The 21,359-nt window shown below is 35.4% G+C and overlaps 1 long non-coding RNA gene across 1 annotated transcript in view; it reads left to right on the plus strand.

Moving 5' to 3' along the window:
• Positions 1-1,536: 1,536 nt before the first annotated feature.
• Positions 1,537-21,359, plus strand: part of LOC140713258 (uncharacterized) — a 57,800-nt gene continuing 37,977 nt past the window's right edge. The window contains exons 1-3 of the long non-coding RNA XR_012095149.1: positions 1,537-1,639; positions 5,894-6,013; positions 18,367-18,445. This is a non-coding gene — a long non-coding RNA (uncharacterized lncRNA). The remainder of the gene's footprint in view (positions 1,640-5,893; positions 6,014-18,366; positions 18,446-21,359) is intronic.

Here is a 21,359-nt window from a genome sequence, read left to right on the forward strand (position 1 = left end):
AAAGAGGCTCTCCCTTTCCCACTTCTGCAGTTGGGGCTCTCACAGTATTTAGGGTGTTTCCCGGGTCCTGAGGAGCAGTCTGCTGCCTTCACAGGGTCTGTGAATCCTCTCAAGATTGCTGGTTTGCTCTTGCAGTCAATCTGGAGCTAAAATTCACAATGCAAGCCTCCACATGCTGCTCTGTCCATTTGAGTCAAAGCTGCCATTTAGTCCTGCCTTCCATCCACCATCATGATCCCTTTTCGATCTTGATGCATTTTCTTTTTCTTTCTGAATTTCCCTGGCTGAAATCTCCAGTACAATATTGAATGGAAGAGGCAAAAGTGGACATACAAGTCTTATTTCTGATCTTAGAGAAATATCTTTTCATCTTTTATCATGAAGTATGATATTAATATTATTTCTTCATAGAAGCCCTTTATCAAGATGAGGAAGTTCTTTTCTTGTCCTAGTTTGTTGAAAGTGTTTATCTTGAAATGGCGTTGGAATTAAAAAATGCATTTTCTGCAACTACTAAGATGACCACGTGGTTTGGCATTTTATTCTATTAATATGGTGTAGTGTATTTTGGTTTTCAAATTTTAAGCAAATCTTACCTTCCTGAGATAAATTCCACTTGGTTATAGTTGTATAATCTTTCTCATATGTTTTTGGATTTAACTTGCTAGTACTAAGTTGAAGATTTTTATGTCTATTTTCATAAGAAATATTGGTCTTTTGGTTGTTCTTCTCCAAATCCCACCTTTTATTTCGTGTGACGTCTTTATCTTGTTCTGGTTTTAGGATAATACTGGTCTCAGACAATGTCTTGGAAAGTGTTCCCTCCTCTTCTGTTTTTTGGAACAGTTTGTGAAAAGTTGATGTTAATTTTTTGTTAAATGGTAGAATTCACCAATGGAGTTATTTTCTTTTTGGAAAGAATTGTTACTACTAATTGAATGTATTAGCTTGTTATATGTCTTCAGATTTTCTATTTCTTTTTCAGTCAGCTTCAGCAATATATGTATTTCTAGAAATTTATCCATTTCATCAATGCTATCTAATTTGTAAACATATAGTTATTCATTGTATTCCCTTATACTTCTTTTTATTTCTGTAAAGTGGGTAGTAATATTCCCTCTGTTGTTTATGATTTTAATAATTAGAATTTTCTCTCTTTCTTCTTGGTCACTGTAGCTAAAGTTCAATCAGTTCTGTTAGTAATTTCAAAGAACCAACTTTTGGTTCCATTAATTTTCTGTTGTTTTTCAATTCTTTATTTATTTCAGTCAAATCTTTGTCATTTTTTTCCTATTTCTTCTTTTGGATTTAGTTGCTCTTCATATTTTAATTTCTATAGGTCACAAGTTAAAATCTGTTCTCTTTTTTGATATAAAGATTTACAGCTACAGATTTCTCTTTAATAACTCACTGTTTTAACTGCATCCCACAAGTTTTGTATGTTTTGTTTTTATTTTAATTCATCTCAAGGTAGTTTCTAAATTCTCTTATAATTTCTTTTTGACTTATTAGTTATTTAAAATTGTGTTGTTTCAGAGGCAGAGTGACACAGTGTGAGTAAAACTTGACCAGCCATTGTTGACTTTAAGACAGAAGGTACCAGTTAAGAAATGTGAATAGTGTACAGAAGCTCTAAAAGGCAAGACAATGGATTTCCTTTTAGAGCCTTCAGAAAGAAAGCAGCCTTCAGAAAGAAAGCAGCCTTGGTGACACCTTGATTTTAACCCAGTGACACTCATTTCAAACTTCTGACCTTCAGAACAGTTAGATAATAAATTTGTATTGCTTAAGAAAGTGTGTTGTTTACATACATTTTGAAATTTCCAAATTTTCTTCTATTATTGATTTCTAATTTCATTCCATGTGATCAGAGAACATACTTTTATCATTTCAATCCTTTCAGATTTATTAAGACTTGTTTTATGACCTAACATATGATATATCCTTAAGAATGTTCCATGTGCACTTGAGAAAAAATTTGCATTCTGCTATTTAGTATTTATTAGATGCTTGTTATAGTGTTGTTCAAGTCTTGTATTTTCTTGCTGATCTTTTAAATTGTTTTATCTATTATTGAAAGTGGGGCATTGAAGTCTCCAACTGTTATTGTGAGTTGTCTGTTTCTCTCTTAAATTCTGTTTTTGCTTTAAAAATTGGGGGCTCTGCTGTTAGGCACATATTTGTTTGTAATTATTATATTTTCTTGATGGATCATCTCTTTTACCATTTTAAAATGTACTTTTTGACTTTAGTAAAAACTTTTGTTTCAAAGTTTGTTTTGTCTGTATTGGTTACTGTTAGCATGGTGTATCTGTTTCTATCCTTTTGCTTTCAGCTATTCGTGTCTTTGAATCTAAGGCATATCTTTTATAGATAGCACAGTGTTAGGTCATAATTTTTATTTATTCTGCCAATCTCTGCTTCATTATTAAAGCATTAATTTACATTCAATATAATGAATGATAAGGTAAACTTTACATCTGCCATACATAATTTGTCTTCTACATATGTTTTGTGTCTGTTTTGTTCCTCTATCTCCATTAATGCTTTGTCTTAAATAAATATTTTCTAATTTATCATTTTTATTTTCTTGTCATTATTTTGCTGTATTTTTATTTTCTTGGTAGTTGCCCTAAGGATTAATATCACATAAAAATCTAGTTCAAATTAATAACAACGTAATTTCAATAATATTCAAAACTGCTTTTATGTAATCTTCTCTCCTATTTTGCCTTCTCCCTTTTCTGTTGCTATTATATTTATATAAATAACATCTTTATATGTAAGGCGCCCATCTACACAGATTTATAATTATTGGTTTTTGCAGCTGTCTTTTTTTTTTTTTTTTTTTTTTTTGACGGAGTCTTTCTCTGTCGCCCAGGTTGGAGTGCCCTGGCGCAATCTCACTGCAAGCTCCGCTTCCTGGGTTCACGCCATTCTCCTGCCTCAGCCTCCCTAGTAGCTGGGACTACAGGCACCCACCACCATGCCCAGCTAATGTTTTGTATTTTTAGTGAAGACAGGGTTTCACCGTGTTAGCCAGGATGGTCTCCATCCCCTGACCTCGTGATCTGCCCGCCTCGGCCCCCTAAAGTGCTGGGATTACAGGCGTGAGCCACCGTGCCCAGCAGCAGTTGTCTCTTAAATCAGATAGGAGAAAAATAAGGTTACAAATTTTTAAAAATACATTTATGTTGTTATTTATATTTGTCTATGTAGTTACCATTATTGTTGTTCTTCATTTCTTCATGTGGATTTAAGTAAGTCTTCATTGTCCTTTTATATCAGCTTGGAGAACTCGTTTTAGTATTACTTGTCAGTCAAGCCTGTTAGTAGTGATTTTTCTTAGTTTTCGTTTGTTGTTTGTTTCTCTTGAATGTCTTAATATTTCCTTCCTTTTTGGAAAGATATCTTTGTGGGATATAAAATTCTTAGTTGACAGTCTTTTTCATTCAACAGTTTGAATAAGTCATCACACTCCATTCTGACCCCCATTATTTCTGGTAAGAAATCACCTATTAATGTTACTGAGGATTCCCGAAATATGATGATATATTTCTCTCTTGCTGTTTTCAAGAATCACTGTGTCTTTGGCTTTTAAAAGTTTGATTATGATGTAGCCAGGAATTTACCTCTTTGAGTTTATCTTTCTTGGAATTCATTGAGCTTCTTGGGTCTGTAGATTATATTTGTCATCAAATTTTGGGGGTGGAGGATTCTACCATTATTTTCTCAAACATTCTTCCTCCTCTTCATCTCTCTGCTTACATTCTGGAATTCCCATGATGTGTTTGGTATGCTCGGCACTGTCTCACAGATCCTGTTCAATGCCTCAGCATACCTCTCTTAATTTTTTTCATTTTTAATTGTTTGTGTTTTTCAGACTTGATATTCACAATTGACCTATTTATAAGTTCATTGATTATTTTGCCAGTTCACATATGCTTTTCAGCTTCTCAGCCAAATTTTTTATTTGAATTACTGTTCTTTTCAATGTCATCATTTCTACTTTATTTATGTTCGTTTCTTTATTGTTATTCTCTATTTAGTGAGACATCAATTTGCATACTTTCTTTTTATTCTTGCAACAGTTTCCTTTGGTTCTTGAACATATTTAAGATACTTGATTTAAAATTTTTTGGCTACTAAGTCCAATATCTGAGCTTCTTGGAGAAAGTTTCTATTCAGTGTTTCTTTAGTACTTGCCATTCTTTTTTGTTTTCTTGCACTTGTAGTTTTTGGTTGAAAACTGGACATTTTAAATAATATAATGTTGAAACACTAGAAATCTTATCTCCTTTTCCCTGAGAGTTTTTTCTTACTGCTATTTATTGTCATTGCTTCTGTCTATCTAGTCAATTTCCTGAACTCATTCTGTGAAGTCTATACTACCTTTGCCATGTGGCCAGTGAAGCCTCCAGTCAGGCTAGTGGTCAATGAGTGATTGCACAAAAATTTCCCTAAATTTTTAAGTATCTGGAATCAACAAATCTTCTATCCTTTGGCAAAGGATTCAGTGTGTGTTTTGGGGAACACCTTCAACATTCAGGCAGGCAGTCACAGCTCTGCCTTGGCTTTCACTTCTTGCTTATATGATACCTCAGACCCCAGGTCAGAAAGAGCTGAGAGTTTAGGACTTTCTCAGATTTTTTTCTGGACATGTGCAGAAAAAAATGTGTGTGACTTTTTAGATTCCCAGGAATAGTCAGACTCAATCAAAGCCCCCCTGTGGACATCTCATTTCCCAACTTTTCCTTATAAATATTTTGGTCAGTTTCTTGCTTTCTCCAACTCATATCACTGCCTTAGGTAGCTGCAACATAATGCAATTGTTGCTGATAATTTTTGACACATGCTCCCAGGGAAATACACAATTTGCACTGAGAAAGGACAAATTTTTAGAGTTGGGGTTTCCAAGGAACAACCAGACAAGTCAAATAGTGACAATTTTCTGAGACTGATGTTTGTATTAGTTAATTTTCATATTGCTGATAAAGACATACCCAAGACCGGGTAATTTACAAAAGAAAGAAGTTTCACTGGACTCACAGTTCCGCATGGCTGGGGAGACCTCACTATCATGGTAGAAGACAAGGAGGAGCAAGTCACATCCTACATGGAGGGTGGCAGGCAGACAAAGAGAGTTGTTCAGAGAAACCCTCATTTTTAAAACCATCAAATCTCATAAGACCCATTCACTATCATGAGAACAGCACAGGAAAGACCCACAGCCCATGATTCAATCATCTCCCACCGCATCCCTCCAACAACACTTGAAAATCATGGGAGCTACGAGATGAGATTTGGGTGAGGACAAGGAGTGAAACCATATCAATGTTTCTGGGGAGCTCTAGACCAGTGCTCTGTCCCTCCAGTGGCTGCTAGGCTACTGTTTTTCAAAGCTATTATGGTTGAGAGACTCTTGGTTTTCAAAGCAATGTCACAGTTGGAGAAAGAGTGATAGGAATAGGATAAGTGCAAACATCCAAAGGTAATATTTTTACCCAGATCCAACTTAAAAAGAAAAAGAAAAAGAAAAAACCTCTCCTTGTATTGTTGCAAGTGTTTAATTTATAGGGTACTGAAAAAATTGATTCTGACAATTTTTGTGAGTATTTCACTTGCTTTACCATGGAGAATTTCTTTGTGAAGGTCCTTACTCCACCATTTCCATTGATGTGATTTTCCTACTCTATTCCCTATTGCCTTGAAAGAGAATATTTGTGACCTAAAATAATCATTCAAAAAAATCCTGACCATGAATCTTTTCAGTTATTTGCAAATAATTAAATGATTTACATATTCATTTAATATCTATAACTGTATTACTCTTTTCTACTAAGTTGTTCTTTTTTTTCTATATAAAATATAGGTTTTCTTTTTCTCTCTGTAGCCCTGTATATATAGCTAAGTATCATAACAAACACAACAAGGATTTACAGCATTTGCTTTGCACCAGGCACCATCTAAAACACTACACAAATATTAACTCAAAAGAACCTATCACATAAGTGTTGTTATCCTTGCTGTAGACATGAAAAAATCCAGGCACAGCAAAGTTAAAGTTAAATAATGCACCCAAGGTCAGATAGTTAGTAATAGTCAAAGCTGGGTCTTAAACAGCAGCAGCCTTAGCGCTTAGGTCTTAACCAGGGCACTATACTAATAACAAATTAACCAGTCTTAATGTTGATGATTACATTTTTTAAAAATGCAATGCTATTAATTTTTGTTAGTTTTAGAGCTACAACTTTTGCTGAACAAAAGAAAATATATACCTATTTGTTGTCTTCCATATCACAAACATATAAAAATGTTCACTACGGAAAATGTCATGAAGGAGTAACATTAGCCAACTGATGTTACCTAAGAGGTGATAGTGTTAGGTAATATGGTAGCAAGCATATATTATATAGATTTTTTAAAACAATAAGAAGTCAAAGGTACAGATTCAAACCTTGGCATTTGAATCTTGAATCTATTCCAAATCTTTTCACTCTATAAAGATGTATAGTGCCAGACCTATTCTGAAGCTGTGTGTAAAATTCTACATGCTGCAACGAGATTAATATTTTTTAAAGAGTGATTTTATAGAAAGTTGGCACCAGAAAATAAGGTTCTGTTTCATTATTTTGACATATAAAAGTTTATGGAGGTCACAATGTATTCTTTTTTGGAAAAAAAATCATTAGCACATGGTGAAATATACAATTTGTTGGCAAAGCCACAGTAGCACTTTTTCTGTGTAAATTTCTTACAGTCCATCCAAAATGTATTTGAAATGACTTCTAAATAGAGCTAACTGATGAATAGATTAACATGAACAACGTTCTTCATGCCAATCCTTAAGTTTCTAGTTCTCAAATAACATCACTGATCATTTAGTCTCATAGGGCCTGCTTTATTTTTGAAATTCCTCTATATATGCTTTGCTATCAACACTTCCCTTTCAAAGACCTTGTTCTACCTTCTTTATTAAAACACCCTCTGTGTGACAGCTCACCAAGCACCTTTCTACCCCCCAAGCCTAATCTCTTTAGGAGAGGTGCCACTGTGCTTTTCTTCCGCCATTGATACTAACGACATAATGGAGGTGTTGATGTTTTTCAAACACTAAAATTCAGCAAGTCTTGAAATAACTGACCTACAGTTGATTTGGGCCAACTAAGTAATTTGCAGCTTGCCTCTCTAGCTTGGTGTTAACTCACTGTAAACTTCAAAGTTCTTTTGGGTACAGAGGGAAACCTGGAAAAATATTTGCATTTATAAGTTAAGTCAAAATGTGTACTCTCAGAGCCCCTCCCTTTGAGGAAGCCCAGAAGTTTTAACATAAACTTTATTTATATCCAAGAGTTATTACAAATTATACCTGAAAAGGACTTTATCATTTAGCTCAAGCTCTACTGACAAATGAGGAAACTGAAACCCAGGGAGATGATTCACTTGCTCAAGTTGACGCAATTCAGTCACACTTGAAATATGGCTGCCTAGACTGGCTTCCTAGGACACATTTTAGAGCCACAACAGTAAGTGTCCAGGTCCAACCTAGAGAGTGATGGTAGTGCCACTGGAAGATGGCATTCTTATCATGATGATGGAAAAAAGGCCAAGTTCAAAGCCAGAGATGCATTGCAGTTATTCATATTACAGCAGGAAATTTAGGATAGTGAGCAATGTCAGGGTTTTGAAGACCTATTTGTAGGGAGGCTGTAGCTGTGTGGTTGGGGAAAAGCCTCATGATTTAAAGGAGTTATGTGGAACTCGACTTTGTAGAGTTACTTATACATATGTAACCCATTCTGGACATTTCCTTTTAGGAAACTGTGTTTTTCATCAAATCTCAGAAGGAACCAGTATTTGGGAAAGGTCAGTCTTGATCCCCCCAGCAACATCACCAATCAGTGATGCAGTCCTAGGTTTATCAACAAGCCTTCTCAACTTTGGCTGCTAATGGAAAACTTCAACTCATAGCTGTGTTGTTGGTCTCACCCTTGGTGTTTTCTAGCCATATTCTGTGTTGTAGTCGATGGCTCTATCTTGTGAGCACTAAATATGTGAGACATATAATGTCTTAACATTGCCGTTGTCCTTGGAAATCCACGCAGCACTCATATCTGGCCTCCTCAGCTGGTTATATCTTCTTTCCTTCACTTACTTCCCCTTTCCCCAAGGGCCAAAATGATAATATATGTATACTTTCTGGCTCTGGGATGTGAGCATCAGTTGTCATGATAAGGTAGAAGAAAGAATGGAGTTTGTCTATTGGTAGGAAGCAAGAACTACTCATCTGCTGGACTGATAGCCTCGTAATAAAATAAGAGTGAACAAGTAACACTGGCTATCATCAGAAATAGTGAAGACCATGCAGTGTAACTACAGAGCTATCCTCTGTAGTAAATGCCCTTAACTCTTCAGAGCTCCCTTCCCTACACATGTGTGTTTTGTTACTTCATACCACTCAAAGGGAAGATAGCATGGTACCTTTACCTGCGCCAATGGAAAGGCAATGAACACTACTACTGAGACAGCCTTCCACCAATTTCTGTCTTCTGCAAGGCCGATGAGTTTCCTTCGAAAGAAAATATTTATTATGTGTAGCCTTAACAGCTCAGTAGAGTTATTGTACTGGAGTTAATGAATATCTTTTTATTGTCTCTAACAGGAAACAACTACTTGCCTTCAGCATGATGTGTACGCAACAGAAAAAGAATGGACAGAAAAACCTGTGCATATCCAGCTGTGTGAGTTTCAGCAAATTATTTAGCATCTCTGAGCTTCAATTCCCTCATCTGTAACATAGAGAAAATAAGAGTCTATTGCGAAGAATTATTATATGGATTAAATAAAATGTCATTTGGTTATATGAAAAGTTAATTATAATTATAATCTCATACCTATTGAGTGATTAATATATGATTATCCAGCTCCTTCCCAGTGGTAAAATAAACAACACTGTTCCTTCTCATCCATGGGGAGAATAAGAAGAAAGGGGAAAGAAAGGGAGGAGTTTATTCCCTTTAAGGACAACTTATTTCTATTATTTAAGGATATTGTAATTCCTCTGCCCTGGCAGCCTGAATGTAGATTGAAAATACTGAAACTCCTTCACCCAACATGCATCAAGAAGATGAACTTTGGGAAATAAAGAAGTGCTATATATTGTCATTATAGGAAACTATGGTAGTAGGAATGCTAGTAGAGTTACCAACTAAACAGTGGAGTATAATCAAATATCTGTTCCATAACTCAACTAAACATGACCGTTTAGTACATTTGTGCCAAATATGAATGAGGAGATAGGTGTTTATTTACCAGCATATCTCCTTACAGAAAAGCAAAAAATGTTCCCACATAACCAGAGATTCAACTTGTCTCACTTCCTATTTTGATAAGATATTGAACTATTTCTTTATAAAACTCCTTATGGGCTATTCAAGATTTTTCATGGATTTTTAAATCCTTTTTGATTAAAACAAAATCCACCAGAAATAATGAAGATGGAAGCAAAAAAAAAAAAAAATCATTTCATTACATAATGATTTTTAGAGTATATTCTCTAGGACATATTATTATATGGAATCAAGATTTTACATATCTATAACTGTTATTCACATTCTATTTGGTCATAACTGTTTTTTTAAAAAAAATTAATTCATCTTATTTGTAAATTTGTTTTCAAGAGTATTTATCTCAAGCTACTTTTCCACAGGGTAAAAGTCTGAGATTTCTTCACTGAGATAACTCTTCAAAACAGAACTTCTGTTGTTATTTTTTACTTTGAGTAAAAAATGTTTGACTTCATTTAATGCAGTGTATACTTACATTTAATGCGGTACTTTTTGCCTCATTAAATCTGCTTAGCTTGTTGTCAGACTCAGAGATCAGAAAGAATGTATAACATTCCCTTAAAAGACTGTGGCCAGCACCTAACCAAGAGTGGTCAATGGCAGCAAGCCCAGGAGGGAGCAGGCAGGGCACACCCATGCTGCAGTGGCCAGGTCAGCCTTACCCCAGTGTAACTCTTAATAGATGGTCACAGTCTTCCTGGAAATGACTTCCCACGACCTGCTGTTGGCTACAATACAAAGAGTCAGATAAATGATCAGAGCTGATGACTAAGCCCAGCAGGACCAGGCTTAGCCCAGACATCCATATTCAGGCAGACACTGGTACAGGAAAAACACACAAAATAGCACCATCAAAGTTCACTTCCTTCTATGCTAGCGTGGTTTAATGCTTATGGGCCAGATAGAGCACGGCCCACACTCTGAATCACAGACCGTATTATAGAGAGTTTATGAAGATCTTATGAAGGTTAAATTATTTTTCAAAGCTTTATGAACTTTAACAGTAGAAATGCCAATTTGCTTATTGTTGTTAATCTTGAAAATCTGAAAAAAATCTGAAAAAGAAGCATTTTTTTTTTTAACAAATGCTGATGGCAGGTTTTCCGAATTCCTACACTGTTCATGATTCATCTTGTTTTCTATATTCCAACTGTGAACTACAGTAAAACAACAACCACAGTCAGTGAAAATATGATAGTACATAATGAATATTACTTTGATTTCATGGCAAAGCAAAAAGAGTCAGGAGCTACAATCAAATCCCATTACACAATTAATTTTGAGACAAAACAATTTATCTAAAAAATTTTAAATTTCATGTGTTTTAGTCAGTTTTAATATAAGATTTCAAAATTTTCAATGGCTTGATGTTTACTCTTGTATATTTCTTAACATGCCTTATGAATTACCAATCTAATAACCAAGAAAAGTATAAACTTTTACAGTTTTCCAGGTTCAATGAGAAAACCTTAAAGAGCTAGCCAGGGGACAAAAGAGATGGATGTCCCTACTTCAGTAAACCTCAGTTGAATGCTTGAGATGTGCAAAACTCCATCTGGGCTTTCTAGAGAGACAGGCGTAAATTGGTTTCTTCACTTGAAGGAATTTGTATTTAGTGGTGAAAACAAGGCAACAAGTAAATAATGCCAACTTAAAGCTGATTATGTCAAAAGTCACGGGAGGGGTACTATGCTTCTGCGTATGCAAAATGCTCTCGGATCAAAGGAGACCAGTGATCTAAAAGGCTCTGCCCTGCCGAAAGCTCTGACTTCACTACTTCCAGAATCTCCCAAGATGTGGGAAAGTATTCGGAATTAAGGTGGAAGTGTTAGAGAGTACCTTTACTCTAAATTACTCAGTTGACTCACAAGTTCTTATAGATCCCATGTGACCCTAAACAATTGTGTTATGCACGTTTCCTGATCAATTTTATTGACCTCTGATAGACTAGTAAAAATAAATGGGAAAATCTGTCACAGAACAGGAAGCTTGGAAAATACTTCCATAATAACCTTTAATTGCTAGAGTAGAGGCTAGTCTACTTACAAAATAAATGGAGAACCAAGGAAATCACCTGTGTGGTTCAGGCAAAAATGACAAACTGGCTGGTTGGAAGTGGAAGGGAACCCCGATTTGTAGTATTTGCTATTTTTCAAAGTGTTAATATTAATAGATCTACCATGACCACTTTCAAGCTACCAACATGAATTCACTGAACATGGGGTTGGGATGAGCTATGCATAGCACATTATTATTCAATATTTCCACCTATAGATACAATAGACATAAATAACCACAAAACCATATACAATGAAATGTAGTAAAGTAATTAGGAAATAATGGGTTTTTGGTATTTACTACTTCCGTTTTAAATATAATTTATTGAATCATCAGTTACTATTGTTTAATTTTTAATAATGGCTGTTTGATAACCAGCTTACAATATTCCTGGGAATTTAACAATCATCTCTTACGAGCCAGCACACATAGACTTCAGCACACCACTGCTGTTAGCTGTCAGACACCATGTGCTTCAGGCAGGTGACCTTGGTGTTAGATGCATTTCCTGTCCTAATAGAGGGTGCAGTCTAATGAGGTAGACAGATGAAAGACAAAGATTATTTAATTTGCAATAGCAACAAATATTATAAAAGGGAAATAATGGGAAGTCCGGCCTTTTGTTGGGGTATGAGTGTGAGGAAATGTTAGGGAAAATGACATCCCTGAGGGAGGGAGTGATTTAAACTCACTGATTTATACTGAGGCCTGAAGGATGAGTAAGAGGCTAAGGCCAAGACTAAGATAAATGAAAAAAAAAAAAAAAGCTTTCCAGAGGAGGGAAGGTCTGACCCAATAATCCTGTGTATGGATAGCAGTGACCAAGGGAGAGAGCAGCAAGCTAGCTGAGATGGTTAATGGGCAGACCATGCATAACCTCTTACATCCTCTTTAACATTTGATTCTTTCCTAAGATAATGAGCAAACCTTGCAAGATTTAAATAATAGTAAGCAGTTGACAAGTTTATATTCGTGTGTAAGATTACTTGGTCCACTGGGGAAAGAATGGAACAATTATGAAAATAGAGAACTTCATTAGGAAGTTATTGCAGTATCTGAGATGCGAGAGTGTAGTGGCTTGGATTAAGCTATTGTCAATGGAGAACAATTAATAAATGAAAGATGTGTTTTGAAGACAGGACTGAAAGACTCGTCATGGAGAAGAAAGCTCATGGTCACCAATATCCATGTTTCTTCTCCTTTTCTTAGGCACATAACTAAACTACATTTTCTAGCCTTCTTTGAAGTTAGGTGGGGCCATGTGACTGAGTTCTGATCAGTGGTATATTTGTATGAATGTTATGCCCAATACATCCAGGCAAGTTCCATAGAAATTTCCCACATGCAATCCCTTCATTATTTTATCCCTCCCACAGTAACTTCAGAGGCCACATGCTGAACATGGCCTATTCACAGTGTAGAAGAAGCCTTGGATCCTGAGCCACTGTTCTGACAACCAACCAGTTTATAGAAGAGAGCTACATAAGTAATAAGTCCATTTTATTGTGTTAAGCCACAGAAATTTGCATGGGCTCAGGGTAAAGGGTTGATTTTGAGACTTCTCTTGGCTTGTAGGCAACTGCCATCCCACTGGGTACTCACATGACCTCTTCTTTGCATGTGGAGAGAGGGAGACCAAGCTCTCTGGTGATGCTTCTTGCAAGGGCACTAATCCCATGATGAGAGCCCCACCTTCATGATCCCATCCAACCCTAATTACTCCCCAGAGGCCTCATTTCCACACATCATATTGGTGGTTAAGGCTTTAACATATGAATCTGGAAGGGACATAAACATTCAATCTATAACAACAGGCAACTAAAGCTCTTGGAGAAGGAAGTCACCTATGCTGAAAGCTGAGAAGTAGTTTAAAAACATGAGTACTAAAATTGTCCATTGGAATTGACAGCACAGGGTCATTAGAAACTATAGTAAAAGCAACTTTAGTAAAGTAGTGGGAATGGAAACCAACTTAGGGTTTATTGGGAAACAAATATTGTATGAAGATGTGGAGAAGTTTGGCTGTAAGAAGAGAGAGGCGAGGTACCTGGAGTGGTTATGGAGCCCATGGAGAATTTGGAGTTTTGGTTATTTTTTGCATGGTATAGAATGTTTCAACACTCCAGTAGTGAGGAGAAGATAGGAAACATGGGGCTTCCCTGGGAATATGCCTAAACATCAGTGAACATGAACATTTTCTATGACTAAGCTGAGCAGAATGTCTTACCCTAGACAAAGCCCAAGAGAAAAAATAAGAAATAAATTCCTTAAGTATTTTGCCAGGGAATGAGATTCCTGAAAAAATTGCTAGAGGACCTGCTACTTTTCAAAGAATATTTTCCTTAAAACATTTTGTGATTTTAGTCACATTTGAACTTTTCAGGAAAAGTTGTTGCTGGACATCATAAAGCACTAGTCAGTGGTAAACTTAGATGTGCTCTCAATCTCTGAGTAATTGCAGTATAAGCCATCATCCTGATTGTTTGTACTCCCTCTTGGATTTTTGTTTTGTTTTGTTTTTGGTTCATGGGGTCAACTTAAAATCCAAATTTATATTTCTTCTCATCAAAATTGCTATATATGCCCACTAGTCCAATGAAAACACTTTAAAAATTACGTTTAAGAGAACCTGTGGTTGTAGACTGTAGGAGTTCAAGGCAGTATTAAGTCAAAGGAATTTTCGTATCCATGAAAGATGGTTTGCTAAAGCCCTGCTAGTATTGCCACAAGAAAGAAAGCAACATGTTATACCACATCCATTTTATATTTAGATATTAAAATCCCTTCTTGTTCATCCCTTTAAATCTCTCACCCACCATATATTAAGAGTTGTCACATTCTCTGTCATTATCTTTCCTTTTTTGCTTTCACTATCATGACCCCTGTTCAGGCTTCCACTACCTCTCACCTGACTCGATATTATGTCCTGAATTGTTCTCTAATACAGAAAACATTCTGAGTAGTGTGTGCATGATAGGGTGCTTAGTGTGGTTTACCATGTGAGCCCTACTTCTCTGGGTGACTTAAAATCTCTGCCAAACTCCTCCAACAAATCTGCTGTAAGACATCATCTCTTCAGATTAATTATTTGCACAACAATGTTAGGATGTACAACAGTGGTATGTGTTTGTTGTCTATGTATTTTTTAAACTTAACTGAGGAAAACCAGATCTGCTGTTGAAGGAGCTCCTGGCTGGCAATTTCAGGCATGAGAAATTGCTGCAGCAAAAGTTAAGAGATGTGACTAACATTTCAAGTTATATCAAGAAGAAGGTAGTCATCACTCAATCAAATAATTCGTTCTTTGGAAAATAACCTGAATTATTGATCCTTGATATTGCTGGGATTACTATATTTAAGACTCTATATTTTTTATTTATGCAATTTACAAAGCTCAACTTTACATTTTTTATATATGCAATTTACAAAGCTCAAATTTAAGAATTGCTACCCTTCATTTACTGACACTGTTGGTGAGGTTATGTTCACTGTTCTTTCTATTGATCTATAACAAATCACATGAACTTTGTGCTTTAAACAAACAAAAATTCCCTCTCTGTGGGTTAGCTGGGCTGAGATGAGTGGTTCTTCTGCTCCATATGGTGTTGACTGAGGCTGCTCATGCAGCTGCTTACATTTAGAATCTCATCTGGGCTGGGTAATCTGCCTCACTAATATGTCCAGGACTTTGGTGCTGATTATCAGGTGGAGTGCTTCATTATTTCTCCATTTGGCTTCTCTCTCTAAATAGTTTCTCATTATTCATTTAGAAGTTCAAACTTCTTACAAGATAGAAGCCATTCAAGTGAGAAAAAGGAAAAGCCATCTGGTCTCTTAAGGTCTATGTCCAGAAGTAGCACAGAGTCACTTTTGCTGCATTGTATTGATCAAGGCCAGCCCAGATGCAAGGGGAGAGAGGAGAGTCTCCACCTCTTGAAAGAAGTGTCATGTATGAACAGGCATAAGAGACACAAAGTTGGTGGCCTTCTTTGTAGATCGTCTACTACATCTACTATTAGACCTTAAGCTTATAAAACTCCAGTTAATTCCTCTTCCACTAGGCTTGAATATTTTAGTGATTTAATGAAGAGTATGAGACCAAATTCTACTTGAAAATGGATTATCTATCATGACTCAATAAAGAGAAAACTTGCTATATATCCTTTGACTTGACAAGAGATGCTCAGCCATCATGAGATTGTCACTGAAGTCCTCTCAATGCCAACCCATTTGTTAAGAGCATGAAACCTTTCTTTGTTGTGGTGGGCAGTAAGTAAAGCATTGTTTTATAAGCCTTTTGGATTAAGTAGAATTTTTTTACAGTAAGACATAGCACCAACAAATATAAATATTCTCTTATCTTTAAAGGATAGTCAACTGGAAAATTCTATGAGTCTGTTATTCTAAAACATTGTATAAATATTATTCAGGATTGCTTTCCAGATTCAAGTTCAGATATTTTAGATAATGCCTTTTTTTCCCTGCCTACTTTTAGTTTGACTTCAAACAATTGGAAATCTTTTAAAGACAGAGAGTTATCTTATGCAATAAAGAATAGACATTGTGTCAATATCTCCTGTAAGGAAGAAAAACAGATTAGATTAGTTGTCTATGTAATTTTCTCATGACTGGGTTTTAGCAATTTTTTTCTTTCTTTTTTTTCTTTCCGAATATTACAAGACTTAGCCAAGTCTGTAACAATGAAAGAAAATGTTTGAGTGTGAGAACTTCTATCAGTGCTTGGGATTTTAAAACCGTCTGAGAAGTTAGGATAGATTTTGAAAGATACAAGGAGTAAATACTTTCACAATTAACTCAGTGGGATTTGGGTGATTACAGAAGATAATTTTGTGTGCGGAGGAAGTGGATTCCTCCTGAACCTCTTCCCTACACCATATAAAAAGCATGAAATAATTCAGCTCCTGCAGACAAGGTAGTTACAAATTATCGAAAATCTACTCTGAACCAACTGCTCTACTGAGTGCCTTATGTACATGACCTCCTGGTAATTCATGGGCTATTCCTCCATTTTACAGATAAAGAAATTAAGGCTCAGTGAGGTCAACTGTCATGCCTGAGTACCTTTTAGCAAGAGTCAAAGCTCAGATTTGGCTTATGTTTTCCTAGCTCTAAATCCAGAGCTGCTTACATTGTGCTATACTGACCTCCATGAATTAAAATCATGGTAACAAGGTTTCCTCTGCAAGTATCTCTTATTTCCAGTCTCACTTCTCAGTCTTTTAGATTCTCTCAGTTCAAATTTTTGTTCAGGGTCCTTTTCTTTGCTCTTCCTCTTTAAGCTTAGGTTCAAAGGAGGCTCTCAAACAGAGCCAGGTAGAAGAAAATGTAGATGGTATACATGGAAGAACATGCTTTTTTCAATTTTCTGATTTCTGGGATGGGTCTTGTGTTTCTTCCTCAAAACTTTTGTTTTTAGCATTGTGAAATTTGGAGCTTCAGGGTGCTAGTGATTTCAGCATTTGATGTGTAGCCTAAGTCTTTAATGCATTTTTCATATAAGAACCTCAGAATGACTGAAGGAGCAACCTAAACATGTAACCCAGAAGACCAAGTGCCAAGTTCTTTGAACATAGCTGGGAAATTGCTGATAAGGATTTTCAAACAGTTTTCATGCCAAATAACTAAGGCTTCAGAGATTCCTCACCAAAGAAGAAGCTGCAACAGGCATCAAGGTCCAATGGAAAGCAGCCTAAGGTTATTTCACTGGTCACTAATCATACATGGTTGCTTCCTTCTTGTCAAGTTCTTCTGAAACAAAGTAAGTTTGCAACAACATGGCTGGACCATAAATTTAGATTTATTACAATCACACCCACAGTAATTCCTCCTAGTCAACCTTCACCATACACACCTAATGACTTTTTCTCTCTGGGTGTTGTGAATGCTTCAATTTTTCAGAAAGGTACAAAATAATATGGGGCCTCTGACAACATTGCTGCAGTTAGGTCTTGATAATGGGACTTCCACCTCTGTGATAACTTCTGAACCTAGCATCTCTGAAGGGGAGAATGGGAATAAAAAGTAAAACATTGACTACCACCATGGCTTCAAGAAAAAGCCGTGTCTGAAATGATATAAAATTGTTTCTGAAGGATCAAGTGAAACTACCATTCAACTACAGCATTTGTAAGCACAAATGGTTTCTATTTAATAGACATTATATATTTCACATAACTATAGGTATTGGTTTCATCTAATAACTCAAAGTGTGTTTTCCCATGAAAATTTACTAGGTTTCTTTCTGCACTCCTTACAGGGATACTAGCTGACTGCTGTAAACCTAAAGGTCTTTTCCAACCAAAAGTTTATATGAAGTTAGGGAGAGTATGTTTCTGCACAAATTCAATACCAGTACTACTGGGAAATCAGGACTGTGTCTTAAATCCAGACTCAAGGACATACAACTGAGGGTGGATGAAACGATTGTATTTAGCATACCTGGACCAATGAAAATATTGATTCTTGTCCTAAATCCACATAGTCATAATGTGCTGTTTGTAGTCCTGACCCTGCTCCGGAACCAGTGTTCCCTGGTTGCTAGCTCTTCTTCTCAAAGTCAAGCTTCCTGTCCTGTTGGCCCCAAATCCTGGTAATTTCATGATAATTCCCTCAAATCACTTTTGCTCCTAGGCCCCACATGTGCCAGAGTGACCCCTTCCTGGATGCTAGCATTGATATATTCAATAAGCAACACTGTCTGACTTGAGAAGGCAGAATCTGTATTGAATCTTGCAGAAAACAGGAGTGAATCACACTCACTGCTTCATATGTTGTTATGTATTAGGCAGATTGGTACAAAAGTAATCGCGGTTTTTGCCATTAAAAGTTTTATTGCACTAACCTCATATTTTCCTCTAATAATAATGATAATGGTTATGCATTGTTTTTATAATATGTGTTCTAGTTTTCATTATATCTTGTTTTGATTTTGATCTTACAGATTGCTGTCATTATTCCCAGTTCACAGATGGGGAGGTAAAAACCCAGAGCTTAATAGCATGTCCAAGATCACGTAACTAGTAAGTACAAGACCTGAACCCAACTCCTCTGACTGAAACCCTTGTGTTTTTCTCCCTGAGAAAAGCAATGTAATGAGAAAATCATTTCTAAGGAATATGTCCATAGTCACCAATTATCAATTTAACTGAAACTTCTATAAAGTGGTTGAACACTAACTAGTAACATTTTATAGTGGTCTTTATAAATAATTCTCTTAACTGATAATAAAAATACACCTATGAAAGATTTCAGAAAGATGAAGCAAGCTGTGGGAAGACCAATTTCAATGCTGGCACAAAAACTGAAACACTTGCTCGTGCTTTTGCTCAACTGGTGTTTAAGCAAATTGTATTAAATATCCATGTTTGATTCAGTAGTGATTTTTGAAACTTTTTCTATTCTTATATAAAAGTCTTAGCTCTGCACTATTATAATATATCAAAGTTGGTCACCAAATGCATATATAGTGAGTACAGCTGTAGAATTTAATAAAACCAAAGGTTTGAGCTAACAAATGAAAAATTATATATTATTGGAAACTTGTGCTCAAAGTTGAAACTTGAAGGAAATATTTTAGCACTATCACAATATTACATTGCAACCATTATTTAATTTATCTCCTCTGAAATGACTTAAGGGAAGTGCTCACAAAGCCCTATTTACTTCATCCAGGAAGGAAGGCAGTGGTCAGAGAGTGAATGAAGTCATGGAAAGCTGACAATGCCTCTATTGTAAGAGCACCTCAGAGTATTGTTTGACATTGACCAAGTGAGGAGTAAGTGTTGGGAAGTTTTAATTTCATCTCAATAAGAGGGTAGGGTCAGAGGAATAATATAAAACTGGCCTTTACTTAAATTCTTTTTTTTTTCTTTAATTAAAAAGCATCAAGTTGAATGCACCTGGAAAAAAAGAATGTCTTTTAGTAGTTACCAAGATTTTGAAAGACAGTTTTACATTTTTAGAAAAGTTTCATAAGTAAATAGCATATTTTTGGCCTATAAGTAGATACTATATACATTTTCAGTAATGCTATGTATCATATACATGGATGTGTAATTTACATATTCACCATTCAATTTTTCCAAAAGAAACTTCAAGAATCCCTAAGCAACCTGTGCGTTGCAATTGTCACTTTGAACTTTAGAACAAAGGAGAGACTGTAAAACCAGTTTATAAAAAGTATTATGAGATACCACAACTGGCATTTTTATGACCTTATTAAACTACATTCAAGTGGCATAAATTATATGTAATGAAAGTGAAAAGGATCTCTGACCCGATTTTAATATTGGGTGCATGCTTATTAGTTTGAGATTTTTCTGAATAGAAACCTTTTTTCAAACTTCAGCAGTTGATATTATGTGGAAGTCATAAATGTCAGATTACATTAAACTATTTTGGTTCATAGAATAGAACAGCCATTAAGTTACTAGAGAGTAATGAGTAGGTCTTCTCACAAAGTAAAGCCAAAGGTGTTAATTTAGATTTGAAACATTCCACCTCATTATAAAAGCCAAATTAATTTGCCATGTGTAGAAGCAGCAAAAACCAATATTTGAAATGTGAAAGGCCTCCTTTTTGTAGAAGAGTGATAGAAAAGGGCATTACAAAGTTTCTATTCCTAAAGAGTGGGCAAACTGGTCCCTCTGAGGTTAATTATGATTAAGTCTTCAGGAGCCTCTTACTGGAAATTTCTATTCAAGAAGTTGAATTGATAGAATTAGTTAAATATTAAAAATAAAAGGAAGTCTGGCCATTTAGCAATTCCAAGTTTAAATATCTATAAACTTAAACATGTGTAAAGTTGATTTATCTCCTCCAATTTTTATAACTTAATGAAGAATAAATAATCATATTTTGTTTAGCATTAATTACAATTTTTGAAAAAAGAGGAAAAAAAACACACTAATTTGGAATAATATAGAACAAAGTATAGAGCATCCTGACTTTCAAGTGTCTATTTATTAAAAGCCAGACCAAATGAAGAATATTCAAAAACCCAAATAAATAAACATATTTCATAAGAACCCTAGAAACAACAGCCTTTTTAAACCTAGACAACAAATTGAACAAAAATGGTAAAGTGATAAGAATAATAATGTTGGATTGATTTATCATTTTTAAACCGTGAAAAAAACAGAAACGCAAAAGCCAATTAATGAATTAATGAAAGAAAAATTCTAACTTATAGTAGTAACCTTGTCCAGAAATAGACAAAAATACCGATCGTGGTGTCTACAGAATCAACCATCCACAGTGGTCACATGAAGGGCCATGAAATAAAGTTGCTCTGTTCAGTATAGCCAGCTACTGAAGTATTACTAAAGATCCCACAGGGATTGCTAGGAACTCCTCTGCGTTCTCTAGCAAGAAAGGCAGGTGGTGGGTAGTGATATAACTTCCCAGAAGACGTCAAGAAGTGACATCATGCAAAATCATTTAAATTTAGAGTAAAAATGCTTTCTAGCTCAGGAAGTGTTTTTATATCCTGACAGCAACCACACTAGATGACTATTTATATATTTTTTCCATATTAGGACACAGGTTCAGAGAAGTTAGATCACTTGCCCAAGATCACTCAGCTGGTTTATGCCTGAGCCATTTACAGATAATCTGGCTATCTGGCCAGTGGCCATCTCATTTCTATTTAAGTGGTTCCACCAAGACTATTTTATGATTCATGATTTCTTGTGAAAATTTATAATTTATTTTACTAATAAAAAGTTTAATTTTAAAAAAATTCCCTTTAATGATATTTTTAAAAAATACTTAGGCCCTAATATCTAGGTCTGGTTAAATAATAACCATAACCAAAATTTATGTGTTGTTTTCTTGTTTGCAAATTGTTTCAATATATATTACCTAAATTTTAACATGAGATTGCAATTTCTGCTTTTATACATCAATGATTTTTATTTACTTATTTATTTATTT

The sequence above is a fragment of the Chlorocebus sabaeus genome, chromosome 13 (genome assembly GCF_047675955.1).
Source record: "Chlorocebus sabaeus isolate Y175 chromosome 13, mChlSab1.0.hap1, whole genome shotgun sequence".
Classification (NCBI taxonomy): Eukaryota; Metazoa; Chordata; class Mammalia; order Primates; family Cercopithecidae; genus Chlorocebus; species Chlorocebus sabaeus.